General features: G+C 43.3%; 11 non-coding genes across 11 annotated transcripts; all 11 read left to right on the plus strand.

Annotated features, from left to right (window-relative positions):
- Positions 1-529: 529 nt before the first annotated feature.
- On the plus strand, positions 530-648 carry LOC136725053 (5S ribosomal RNA). The gene has a single exon (XR_010807438.1). It is a non-coding gene; the product is annotated as a 5S ribosomal RNA (ribosomal RNA).
- Positions 649-1,703: 1,055 nt separating this feature from the next.
- LOC136725081 (5S ribosomal RNA) lies at positions 1,704-1,822 on the plus strand. The gene has a single exon (XR_010807462.1). It is a non-coding gene; the product is annotated as a 5S ribosomal RNA (ribosomal RNA).
- A 1,066-nt stretch (positions 1,823-2,888) lies between these two features.
- On the plus strand, positions 2,889-3,007 carry LOC136725068 (5S ribosomal RNA). The gene has a single exon (XR_010807452.1). It is a non-coding gene; the product is annotated as a 5S ribosomal RNA (ribosomal RNA).
- Positions 3,008-4,076: 1,069 nt separating this feature from the next.
- LOC136725073 (5S ribosomal RNA) lies at positions 4,077-4,195 on the plus strand. Its single transcript, XR_010807454.1, has one exon. It is a non-coding gene; the product is annotated as a 5S ribosomal RNA (ribosomal RNA).
- A 1,058-nt stretch (positions 4,196-5,253) lies between these two features.
- LOC136725074 (5S ribosomal RNA) lies at positions 5,254-5,372 on the plus strand. Its single transcript, XR_010807455.1, has one exon. It is a non-coding gene; the product is annotated as a 5S ribosomal RNA (ribosomal RNA).
- Positions 5,373-6,438: 1,066 nt separating this feature from the next.
- On the plus strand, positions 6,439-6,557 carry LOC136725101 (5S ribosomal RNA). Its single transcript, XR_010807480.1, has one exon. It is a non-coding gene; the product is annotated as a 5S ribosomal RNA (ribosomal RNA).
- A 1,050-nt stretch (positions 6,558-7,607) lies between these two features.
- Positions 7,608-7,726, plus strand: LOC136725117 (5S ribosomal RNA). The gene has a single exon (XR_010807494.1). It is a non-coding gene; the product is annotated as a 5S ribosomal RNA (ribosomal RNA).
- A 1,066-nt stretch (positions 7,727-8,792) lies between these two features.
- Positions 8,793-8,911, plus strand: LOC136725108 (5S ribosomal RNA). The gene has a single exon (XR_010807486.1). It is a non-coding gene; the product is annotated as a 5S ribosomal RNA (ribosomal RNA).
- A 1,066-nt stretch (positions 8,912-9,977) lies between these two features.
- LOC136725054 (5S ribosomal RNA) lies at positions 9,978-10,096 on the plus strand. Its single transcript, XR_010807439.1, has one exon. It is a non-coding gene; the product is annotated as a 5S ribosomal RNA (ribosomal RNA).
- Positions 10,097-11,151: 1,055 nt separating this feature from the next.
- On the plus strand, positions 11,152-11,270 carry LOC136725095 (5S ribosomal RNA). The gene has a single exon (XR_010807474.1). It is a non-coding gene; the product is annotated as a 5S ribosomal RNA (ribosomal RNA).
- A 1,066-nt stretch (positions 11,271-12,336) lies between these two features.
- On the plus strand, positions 12,337-12,455 carry LOC136725075 (5S ribosomal RNA). Its single transcript, XR_010807456.1, has one exon. It is a non-coding gene; the product is annotated as a 5S ribosomal RNA (ribosomal RNA).
- The last annotated feature ends 675 nt before the right edge of the window (positions 12,456-13,130 follow it).

The following is a 13,130-nucleotide window of genomic DNA, read 5'->3' on the forward strand; positions in this document are numbered from 1 at the left end:
CATAGTTTGTCAAATGTTTAAACAACTGAACTTATATTCAAGGTTTGTTTCTCTTCATATGTTTTACTGGTTTACATTTGTCTCAGCAACCTGTTGAATGATTCTTCTGCTTTCAAAACAAAATGACAACAGGATGAATGCACACACTTGAAAATACAATACATGCAATGTTATGCATCATAGTGATGCAACCTCCTTTCAGTTTCATACTGCATGTCAATTTAAATCCTTACTGAAATGCACACCTTCTCAAGATTGCGCTTGACTGGCGTGTCAGGCACTCAATTACAGCTGTTTTATCAAGACAATGTGTTCGTTTTGTAATATATAGTTCCGGTCTGGTGTGGCACCCCAGCTAACGCACAACGTTGCCACAATGTTGCCACAACGTGGCGTGTTAGCAGGGACTGTCTGCGGCGCGCTGGTGTGTCCCGGGCTTTAGAGTAGAGAGACAGTTCAACTGTAAGTATGAACGGCAGAAACGGATATTGCCTTCCCTTTAAGTAGAGCGTCAGGGACAGCCTCCCTGGCTTACGGCCATACTAGCCTGAATACGCCCGATCTCGTCCGATCTCGGAAGCTAAGCAGGCTTGGGCCTGGTCAGTACTTGGATGGGAGACTGCCTGGAAATACCAGGTGCTGTAAGCTTTTGCATCTTTTACACACCAGAGGGCGACAAATCACGAGTTTTAACTTTGGATACACGCAATTTCATCATTATTTCAGATTTGACTTCCCCAAATACACAGGCATACAATAGATCTTGTTCTCCAACGTAAACGGTCCCTAGTAACTAGGGTACATTCGTAAATAAATTGAGCATCATGGCTAGAAGTGACTTAATGTTGCCTAATCTTTCTCATCGAGAAATGACACAATTACAGCAACACAAAAAGGAACTCCACCGGACAAAGTTCAGTGCTCACAAGGAGCTTCATTCAACACATACGGTTCCATTCCCATTCATGCAAAGCACGAAAGTGTAAAACTTGGGAACATACTTGAGAGCAAAGATCACATTCAATCTCATTCAAGGCACGGATGTGAATGCAACGGGATGAAATTACTGAAATTATGCCTGCCCTCGAACTGTGATGATGGACTACCCGACTCGCCAATAATATTGGGTTCTGGTGTATTGAAGTACAGGAGCTGCTGGATTTGTGTGTTTTCTTACCCCCTCACCATAGTTTGTCAAATGTTTAAACAACTGAACTTATATTCAAGGTTTGTTTCTCTTCATATGTTTTACTGGTTTACATTTGTCTCAGCAACCTGTTGAATGATTCTTCTGCTTTCAAAACAAAATGACAACAGGATGAATGCACACACTTGAAAATACAATACATGCAATGTTATGCATCATAGTGATGCAACCTCCTTTCAGTTTCATACTGCATGTCAATTGAAATCCTTACTGAAATGCACACCTTCTCAAGATTGCGCTTGACTGGCGTGTCAGGCACTCAATTACAGCTGTTTTATCAAGACAATGTGTTCGTTTTGTAATATATAGTTCCGGTCTGGTGTGGCACCCCAGCTAACGCACAACGTTGCCACAACGTTTCGTGTTAGCAGGGACTGTCTGCGGCGCGCTGGTGTGTCCCGGACTTTAGAGTAGAGAGACAGTTCAATTGCAAGTATGAGCGGCAGAAACGGATATTGCCTTCCCTTTAAGTAGAGCGTCAGGGACAGCCTCTCTGGCTTACGGCCATACTAGCCTGAATACGCCCGATCTCATCCGATCTCGGAAGCTAAGCAGGCTCGGGCCTGGTCAGTACTTGGATGGGAGACCGCCTGGGAATACCAGGTGCTGTAAGCTTTTGCATCTTTTACACACCAGAGGGCGACAAATCACGAGTTTTAACTTTGGATACACGCAATTTCATCATTATTTCAGATTTGACTTCCCCAAATACACAGGCATACAATAGATCTTGTTCTCCAACGTAAACGGTCCCTAGTAACTAGTGTACATTCGTAAATAAATTGAGCATCATGGCTAGAAGTGACTAAATGTTGCCTAATCTTTCTCATCGAGAAATGACACAATTACAGCAACACAAAAAGGAACTCCACCGGACAAAGTTCAGTGCTCACAAGGAGCCTCATTCAACACACACGGTTCCATTCCCATTCATGCAAAGCACGAAAGTGTAAAACGTGGGACAATACTTGAGAGCAAAGATCACATTCAATCTCATTCAAGGCACGGATGTGAATGCAACGGGATGAAATTACTGAAATGATGCCTGCCCTCGAACTGTGATGATGGACTACCCGACTCGCCAATAATATTGGGTTCTGGTGTATTGAAATACAGGAGCTGCTGGATTTGTGTGTTTTCTTACCCCCTCACCATAGTTTGTCAAATGTTTAAACAACTGAACTTATATTCAAGGTTTGTTTCTCTTCATATGTTTTACTGGTTTACATTTGTCTCAGCAACCTGTTGAATGATTCTTCTGCTTTCAAAACAAAATGACAACAGGATGAATGCACACACTTGAAAATACAATACATGCAATGTTATGCATCATAGTGATGCAACCTCCTTTCAGTTTCATACTGCATGTCAATTGAAATCCTTACTGAAATGCACACCTTCTCAAGATTGCGCTTGACTGGCGTGTCAGGCACTCAATTACAGCTGTTTTATCAAGACAATGTGTTCGTTTTGTAATATATAGTTCCGGTCTGGTGTGGCACCCCAGCTAACGCACAACGTTGCCACAATGTTGCCACAACGTGGCGTGTTAGCAGGGACTATCTGCGGCGCGCTGCTGTGTCCCGGGCTTTAGAGTAGAGAGACAGTTCAACTGTAAGTATGAACGGCAGAAACGGATATTGCCTTCCCTTTAAGTAGAGCGTCAGGGACAGCCTTTCTGGCTTACGGCCATACTAGCCTGAATACGCCCGATCTCGTCCGATCTCGGAAGCTAAGCAGGCTCGGGCCTGGTCAGTACTTGGATGGGAGACCGCCTGGGAATACCAGGTGCTGTAAGCTTTTGCATCTTTTACACACCAGAGGGCGACAAATCACGAGTTTTAACTTTGGATACACGCAATTTCATCATTATTTCAGATTTGACTTCCCCAAATACACAGGCATACAATAGATCTTGTTCTCCAACGTAAACGGTCCCTAGTAACTAGGGTACATTCATAAATAAATTGAGCATCATGGCTAGAAGTGACTAAATGTTGCCTAATCTTTCTCATCGAGAAATGACACAATTACAGCAACACAAAAAGGAACTCCACCGGACAAAGTTCAGTGCTCACAAGGAGCCTCATTCAACACACACGGTTCCATTCCCATTCATGCAAAGCACGAAAGTGTAAAACTTGGGAACATACTTGAGAGCAAAGATCACATTCAATCTCATTCAAGGCACGGATGTGAATGCAACGGGATGAAATTACTGAAATGATGCCTGCCCTCGAACTGTGATGATGGACTACCCGACTCGCCAATAATATTGGGTTCTGGTGTATTGAAATACAGGAGCTGCTGGATTTGTGTGTTTTCTTACCCCCTCACCATAGTTTGTCAAATGTTTAAACAACTGAACTTATATTCAAGGTTTGTTTCTCTTCATATGTTTTACTGGTTTACATTTGTCTCAGCAACCTCAGCAAAAATGATTCTTCTACTTTCAAAACAAAATGACAACAGGATGAATGCACACACTTGAAAATACAATACATGCAATGTTATGCATCATAGTGATGCAACCTCCTTTCAGTTTCATACTGCATGTCAATTGAAATCCTTACTGAAATGCACACCTTCTCAAGATTGCGCTTGACTGGCGTGTCAGGCACTCAATTACAGCTGTTTTATCAAGACAATGTGTTCGTTTTGTAATATATAGTTCCGGTCTGGTGTGGCACCCCAGCTAACGCACAACGTTGCCACAATGTTGCCACAACGTGGCGTGTTAGCAGGGACTATCTGCGGCGCGCTGCTGTGTCCCGGGCTTTAGAGTAGAGAGACAGTTCAACTGTAAGTATGAACGGCAGAAACGGATATTGCCTTCCCTTTAAGTAGAGCGTCAGGGACAGCCTTTCTGGCTTACGGCCATACTAGCCTGAATACGCCCGATCTCGTCCGATCTCGGAAGCTAAGCAGGCTCGGGCCTGGTCAGTACTTGGATGGGAGACCGCCTGGGAATACCAGGTGCTGTAAGCTTTTGCATCTTTTACACACCAGAGGGCGACAAATCACGAGTTTTAACTTTGGATACACGCAATTTCATCATTATTTCAGATTTGACTTCCCCAAATACACAGGCATACAATAGATCTTGTTCTCCAACGTAAACGGTCCCTAGTAACTAGGGTACATTCATAAATAAATTGAGCATCATGGCTAGAAGTGACTAAATGTTGCCTAATCTTTCTCATCGAGAAATGACACAATTACAGCAACACAAAAAGGAACTCCACCGGACAAAGTTCAGTGCTCACAAGGAGCCTCATTCAACACACACGGTTCCATTCCCATTCATGCAAAGCACGAAAGTGTAAAACTTGGGAACATACTTGAGAGCAAAGATCACATTCAATCTCATTCAAGGCACGGATGTGAATGCAACGGGATGAAATTACTGAAATGATGCCTGCCCTCGAACTGTGATGATGGACTACCCGACTCGCCAATAATATTGGGTTCTGGTGTATTGAAATACAGGAGCTGCTGGATTTGTGTGTTTTCTTACCCCCTCACCATAGTTTGTCAAATGTTTAAACAACTGAACTTATATTCAAGGTTTGTTTCTCTTCATATGTTTTACTGGTTTACATTTGTCTCAGCAACCTCAGCAAAAATGATTCTTCTACTTTCAAAACAAAATGACAACAGGATGAATGCACACACTTGAAAATACAATACATGCAATGTTATGCATCATAGTGATGCAACCTCCTTTCAGTTTCATACTGCATGTCAATTGAAATCCTTACTGAAATGCACACCTTCTCAAGATTGCGCTTGACTGGCGTGTCAGGCACTCAATTACAGCTGTTTTATCAAGACAATGTGTTCGTTTTGTAATATATAGTTCCGGTCTGGTGTGGCACCCCAGCTAACGCACAACGTTGCCACAACGTTTCGTGTTAGCAGGGACTGTCTGCGGCGCGCTGGTGTGTCCCGGACTTTAGAGTAGAGAGACAGTTCAACTGCAAGTATGAGCGGCAGAAACGGATATTGCCTTCCCTTTAAGTAGAGCGTCAGGGACAGCCTCCCTGGCTTACGGCCATACTAGCCTGAATACGCCCGATCTCGTCCGATCTCGGAAGCTAAGCAGGCTCGGGCCTGGTCAGTACTTGGATGGGAGACCGCCTGGGAATACCAGGTGCTGTAAGCTTTTGCATCTTTTACACACCAGAGGGCGACAAATCACGAGTTTTAACTTTGGATACTCGCAATTTCATCATTATTTCAGATTTGACTTCCCCAAATACACAGGCATACAATAGATCTTGTTCTCCAACGTAAACGGTCCCTAGTAACTAGGGTACATTCGTAAATAAATTGAGCATCATGGCTAGAAGTGACTAAATGTTGCCTAATCTTTCTCATCGAGAAATTACACAATTACAGCAACACAAAAAGGAACTCCACCGGACAAAGTTCAGTGCTCACAAGGAGCCTCATTCAACACACACGGTTCCATTCCCATTCATGCAAAGCACGAAAGTGTAAAACTTGGGAACATACTTGAGAGCAAAGATCACATTCAATCTCATTCAAGGCACGGATGTGAATGCAACGGGATGAAATTACTGAAATGATGCCTGCCCTCGAACTGTGATGATGGACTACCCGACTCGCCAATAATATTGGCTTCTGGTGTATTGAAATACAGGAGCTGCTGGATTTGTGTCATTTCTTACCCCCTCACCATAGTTTGTCAAATGTTTAAACAACTGAACTTATATTCAAGGTTTGTTTCTCTTCATATGTTTTACTGGTTTACATTTGTCTCAGCAACCTGTTGAATGATTCTTCTGCTTTCAAAACAAAATGACAACAGGATGAATGCACACACTTGAAAATACAATACATGCAATGTTATGCATCATAGTGATGCAACCTCCTTTCAGTTTCATACTGCATGTCAATTGAAATCCTTACTGAAATGCACACCTTCTCAAGATTGCGCTTGACTGGCGTGTCAGGCACTCAATTACAGCTGTTTTATCAAGACAATGTGTTCGTTTTGTAAAATATAGTTCCGGTCTGGTGTGGCACCCCAGCTAACGCACAACGTTGCCACAATGTTGCCACAACGTGGCGTGTTAGCAGGGACTGTCTGCGGCGCGCTGGTGTGTCCCGGGCTTTAGAGTAGAGAGACAGTTCAACTGTAAGTATGAACGGCAGAAACGGATATTGCCTTCCCTTTAAGTAGAGCGTCAGGGACAGCCTCCCTGGCTTACGGCCATACTAGCCTGAATACGCCCGATCTCGTCCGATCTCGGAAGCCAAGCAGGCTCGGGCCTGGTCAGTACTTGGATGGGAGACCGCCTGGGAATACCAGGTGCTGTAAGCTTTTGCATCTTTTACACACCAGAGGGCGACAAATCACGAGTTTTAACTTTGGATACACGCAATTTCATCATTATTTCAGATTTGACTTCCCCAAATACACAGGCATACAATAGATCTTGTTCTCCAACGTAAACGGTCCCTAGTAACTAGGGTACATTCGTAAATAAATTGAGCATCATGGCTAGAAGTGACTAAATGTTGCCTAATCTTTCTCATCGAGAAATGACACAATTACAGCAACACAAAAAGGAACTCCACCGGACAAAGTTCAGTGCTCACAAGGAGCCTCATTCAACACACACGGTTCCATTCCCATTCATGCAAAGCACGAAAGTGTAAAACTTGGGAACATACTTGAGAGCAAAGATCACATTCAATCTCATTCAAGGCACGGATGTGAATGCAACGGGATGAAATTACTGAAATGATGCCTGCCCTCGAACTGTGATGATGGACTACCCGACTCGCCAATAATATTGGGTTCTGGTGTATTGAAATACAGGAGCTGCTGGATTTGTGTGTTTTCTTACCCCCTCACCATAGTTTGTCAAATGTTTAAACAACTGAACTTATATTCAAGGTTTGTTTCTCTTCATATGTTTTACTGGTTTACATTTGTCTCAGCAACCTGTTGAATGATTCTTCTGCTTTCAAAACAAAATGACAACAGGATGAATGCACACACTTGAAAATACAATACATGCAATGTTATGCATCATAGTGATGCAACCTCCTTTCAGTTTCATACTGCATGTCAATTGAAATCCTTACTGAAATGCACACCTTCTCAAGATTGCGCTTTAATGGCGTGTCAGGCACTCAATTACAGCTGTTTTATCAAGACAATGTGTTCGTTTTGTAATACATAGGTCTGGTGTGGCACCCCAGCTAACGCACAACGTTGCCACAACGTTTCGTGTTAGCAGGGACTGTCTGCGGCGTGCTGGTGTGTCCCGGACTTTAGAGTAGAGAGACAGTTCAACTGTAAGTATGAGCGGCAGAAACGGATATTGCCTTCCCTTTAAGTAGAGCGTCAGGGACAGCCTCCCTGGCTTACGGCCATACTAGCCTGAATACGCCCGATCTCGTCCGATCTCGGAAACTAAGCAGGCTCGGGCCTGGTCAGTACTTGGATGGGAGACCGCCTGGGAATACCAGGTGCTGTAAGCTTTTGCATCTTTTACACACCAGAGGGCGACAAATCACGAGTTTTAACTTTGGATACACGCAATTTCATCATTATTTCAGATTTGACTTCCCCAAATACACAGGCATACAATAGATCTTGTTCTCCAATGTAAACGGTCCCTAGTAACTAGGGTACATTCGTAAATAAATTGAGCATCATGGCTAGAAGTGACTAAATGTTGCCTAATCTTTCTCATCGAGAAATGACACAATTACAGCAACACAAAAAGGAACTCCACCGGACAAAGTTCAGTGCTCACAAGGAGCCTCATTCAACACACACGGTTCCATTCCCATTCATGCAAAGCACGAAAGTGTAAAACTTGGGAACATACTTGAGAGCAAAGATCACATTCAATCTCATTCAAGGCACGGATGTGAATGCAACGGGATGAAATTACTGAAATGATGCCTGCCCTCGAACTGTGATGATGGACTACCCGACTCGCCAATAATATTGGGTTCTGGTGTATTGAAATACAGGAGCTGCTGGATTTGTGTGTTTTCTTACCCCCTCACCATAGTTTGTCAAATGTTTAAACAACTGAACTTATATTCAAGGTTTGTTTCTCTTCATATGTTTTACTGGTTTACATTTGTCTCAGCAACCTGTTGAATGATTCTTCTGCTTTCAAAACAAAATGACAACAGGATGAATGCACACACTTGTAAAAACAATACATGCAATGTTATGCATCATAGTGATGCAACCTCCTTTCAGTTTCATACTGCATGTCAATTGAAATCCTTACTGAAATGCACACCTTCTCAAGATTGCGCTTGACTGGCGTGTCAGGCACTCAATTACAGCTGTTTTATCAAGACAATGTGTTCGTTTTGTAATATATAGTTCCGGTCTGGTGTGGCACCCCAGCTAACGCACAACGTTGCCACAATGTTGCCACAACGTGGCGTGTTAGCAGGGACTGTCTGCGGCGCGCTGGTGTGTCCCGGGCTTTAGAGTAGAGAGACAGTTCAACTGTAAGTATGAACGGCAGAAACGGATATTGCCTTCCCTTTAAGTAGAGCGTCAGGGACAGCATTCCTAGCTCACGGCCATACTAGCCTGAATACGCCCGATCTCGTCCGATCTCGGAAGCTAAGCAGGCTCGGGCCTGGTCAGTACTTGGATGGGAGACCGCCTGGGAATACCAGGTGCTGTAAGCTTTTGCATCTTTTACACACCAGAGGGCGACATATCACGAGTTTTAACTTTGGATACACGCAATTTCATCATTATTTCAGATTTGACTTCCCCAAATACACAGGCATACAATAGATCTTGTTCTCCAATGTAAACGGTCCCTAGTAACTAGGGTACATTCATAAATAAATTGAGCATCATGGCTAGAAGTGACTAAATGTTGCCTAATCTTTCTCATCGAGAAATGACAGAATTACAGCAACACAAAAAGGAACTCCACCGGACAAAGTTCAGTGCTCACAAGGAGCCTCATTCAACACACACGGTTCCATTCCCATTCATGCAAAGCACGAAAGTGTAAAACTTGGGAACATACTTGAGAGCAAAGATCACATTCAATCTCATTCAAGGCACGGATGTGAATGCAACAAGATGAAATTACTGAAATGATGCCTGCCCTCGAACTGTGATGATGGACTACCCGACTCGCCAATAATATTGGGTTCTGGTGTATTGAAATACAGGAGCTGCTGGATTTGTGTGTTTTCTTACCCCCTCACCATAGTTTGTCAAATGTTTAAACAACTGAACTTATATTCAAGGTTTGTTTCTCTTCATATGTTTTACTGGTTTACATTTGTCTCAGCAACCTGTTGAATGATTCTTCTGCTTTCAAAACAAAATGACAACAGGATGAATGCACACACTTGAAAATACAATACATGCAATGTTATGCATCATAGTGATGCAACCTCCTTTCAGTTTCATACTGCATGTCAATTTAAATCCTTACTGAAATGCACACCTTCTCAAGATTGCGCTTGACTGGCGTGTCAGGCACTCAATTACAGCTGTTTTATCAAGACAATGTGTTCGTTTTGTAATATATAGTTCCGGTCTGGTGTGGCACCCCAGCTAACGCACAACGTTGCCACAATGTTGCCACAACGTGGCGTGTTAGCAGGGACTGTCTGCGGCGCGCTGGTGTGTCCCGGGCTTTAGAGTAGAGAGACAGTTCAACTGTAAGTATGAACGGCAGAAACGGATATTGCCTTCCCTTTAAGTAGAGCGTCAGGGACAGCCTCCCTGGCTTACGGCCATACTAGCCTGAATACGCCCGATCTCGTCCGATCTCGGAAGCTAAGCAGGCTTGGGCCTGGTCAGTACTTGGATGGGAGACTGCCTGGAAATACCAGGTGCTGTAAGCTTTTGCATCTTTTACACACCAGAGGGCGACAAATCACGAGTTTTAACTTTGGATACACGCAATTTCATCATTATTTCAGATTTGACTTCCCCAAATACACAGGCATACAATAGATCTTGTTCTCCAACGTAAACGGTCCCTAGTAACTAGGGTACATTCGTAAATAAATTGAGCATCATGGCTAGAAGTGACTAAATGTTGCCTAATCTTTCTCATCGAGAAATGACACAATTACAGCAACACAAAAAGGAACTCCACCGGACAAAGTTCAGTGCTCACAAGGAGCTTCATTCAACACATACGGTTCCATTCCCATTCATGCAAAGCACGAAAGTGTAAAACTTGGGAACATACTTGAGAGCAAAGATCACATTCAATCTCATTCAAGGCACGGATGTGAATGCAACGGGATGAAATTACTGAAATTATGCCTGCCCTCGAACTGTGATGATGGACTACCCGACTCGCCAATAATATTGGGTTCTGGTGTATTGAAGTACAGGAGCTGCTGGATTTGTGTGTTTTCTTACCCCCTCACCATAGTTTGTCAAATGTTTAAACAACTGAACTTATATTCAAGGTTTGTTTCTCTTCATATGTTTTACTGGTTTACATTTGTCTCAGCAACCTGTTGAATGATTCTTCTGCTTTCAAAACAAAATGACAACAGGATGAATGCACACACTTGAAAATACAATACATGCAATGTTATGCATCATAGTGATGCAACCTCCTTTCAGTTTCATACTGCATGTCAATTGAAATCCTTACTGAAATGCACACCTTCTCAAGATTGCGCTTGACTGGCGTGTCAGGCACTCAATTACAGCTGTTTTATCAAGACAATGTGTTCGTTTTGTAATATATAGTTCCGGTCTGGTGTGGCACCCCAGCTAACGCACAACGTTGCCACAACGTTTCGTGTTAGCAGGGACTGTCTGCGGCGCGCTGGTGTGTCCCGGACTTTAGAGTAGAGAGACAGTTCAATTGCAAGTATGAGCGGCAGAAACGGATATTGCCTTCCCTTTAAGTAGAGCGTCAGGGACAGCCTCCCTGGCTTACGGCCATACTAGCCTGAATACGCCCGATCTCATCCGATCTCGGAAGCTAAGCAGGCTCGGGCCTGGTCAGTACTTGGATGGGAGACCGCCTTGGAATACCAGGTGCTGTAAGCTTTTGCATCTTTTACACACCAGAGGGCGACAAATCACGAGTTTTAACTTTGGATACACGCAATTTCATCATTATTTCAGATTTGACTTCCCCAAATACACAGGCATACAATAGATCTTGTTCTCCAACGTAAACGGTCCCTAGTAACTAGTGTACATTCGTAAATAAATTGAGCATCATGGCTAGAAGTGACTAAATGTTGCCTAATCTTTCTCATCGAGAAATGACACAATTACAGCAACACAAAAAGGAACTCCACCGGACAAAGTTCAGTGCTCACAAGGAGCCTCATTCAACACACACGGTTCCATTCCCATTCATGCAAAGCACGAAAGTGTAAAACTTGGGACAATACTTGAGAGCAAAGATCACATTCAATCTCATTCAAGGCACGGATGTGAATGCAACGGGATGAAATTACTGAAATGATGCCTGCCCTCGAACTGTGATGATGGACTACCCGACTCGCCAATAATATTGGGTTCTGGTGTATTGAAATACAGGAGCTGCTGGATTTGTGTGTTTTCTTACCCCCTCACCATAGTTTGTCAAATGTTTAAACAACTGAACTTATATTCAAGGTTTGTTTCTCTTCATATGTTTTACTGGTTTACATTTGTCTCAGCAACCTGTTGAATGATTCTTCTGCTTTCAAAACAAAATGACAACAGGATGAATGCACACACTTGAAAATACAATACATGCAATGTTATGCATCATAGTGATGCAACCTCCTTTCAGTTTCATACTGCATGTCAATTGAAATCCTTACTGAAATGCACACCTTCTCAAGATTGCGCTTGACTGGCGTGTCAGGCACTCAATTACAGCTGTTTTATCAAGACAATGTGTTCGTTTTGTAATATATAGTTCCGGTCTGGTGTGGCACCCCAGCTAACGCACAACGTTGCCACAATGTTGCCACAACGTGGCGTGTTAGCAGGGACTATCTGCGGCGCGCTGCTGTGTCCCGGGCTTTAGAGTAGAGAGACAGTTCAACTGTAAGTATGAACGGCAGAAACGGATATTGCCTTCCCTTTAAGTAGAGCGTCAGGGACAGCCTTTCTGGCTTACGGCCATACTAGCCTGAATACGCCCGATCTCGTCCGATCTCGGAAGCTAAGCAGGCTCGGGCCTGGTCAGTACTTGGATGGGAGACCGCCTGGGAATACCAGGTGCTGTAAGCTTTTGCATCTTTTACACACCAGAGGGCGACAAATCACGAGTTTTAACTTTGGATACACGCAATTTCATCATTATTTCAGATTTGACTTCCCCAAATACACAGGCATACAATAGATCTTGTTCTCCAACGTAAACGGTCCCTAGTAACTAGGGTACATTCATAAATAAATTGAGCATCATGGCTAGAAGTGACTAAATGTTGCCTAATCTTTCTCATCGAGAAATGACACAATTACAGCAACACAAAAAGGAACTCCACCGGACAAAGTTCAGTGCTCACAAGGAGCCTCATTCAACACACACGGTTCCATTCCCATTCATGCAAAGCACGAAAGTGTAAAACTTGGGAACATACTTGAGAGCAAAGATCACATTCAATCTCATTCAAGGCACGGATGTGAATGCAACGGGATGAAATTACTGAAATGATGCCTGCCCTCGAACTGTGATGATGGACTACCCGACTCGCCAATAATATTGGGTTCTGGTGTATTGAAATACAGGAGCTGCTGGATTTGTGTGTTTTCTTACCCCCTCACCATAGTTTGTCAAATGTTTAAACAACTGAACTTATATTCAAGGTTTGTTTCTCTTCATATGTTTTACTGGTTTACATTTGTCTCAGCAACCTCAGCAAAAATGATTCTTGTACTTTCAAAACAAAATGACAACAGGAT

Source organism: Amia ocellicauda, unplaced genomic scaffold (assembly GCF_036373705.1).
Source record: "Amia ocellicauda isolate fAmiCal2 unplaced genomic scaffold, fAmiCal2.hap1 HAP1_SCAFFOLD_206, whole genome shotgun sequence".
In the NCBI taxonomy this organism is placed as follows: domain Eukaryota; kingdom Metazoa; phylum Chordata; class Actinopteri; order Amiiformes; family Amiidae; genus Amia; species Amia ocellicauda.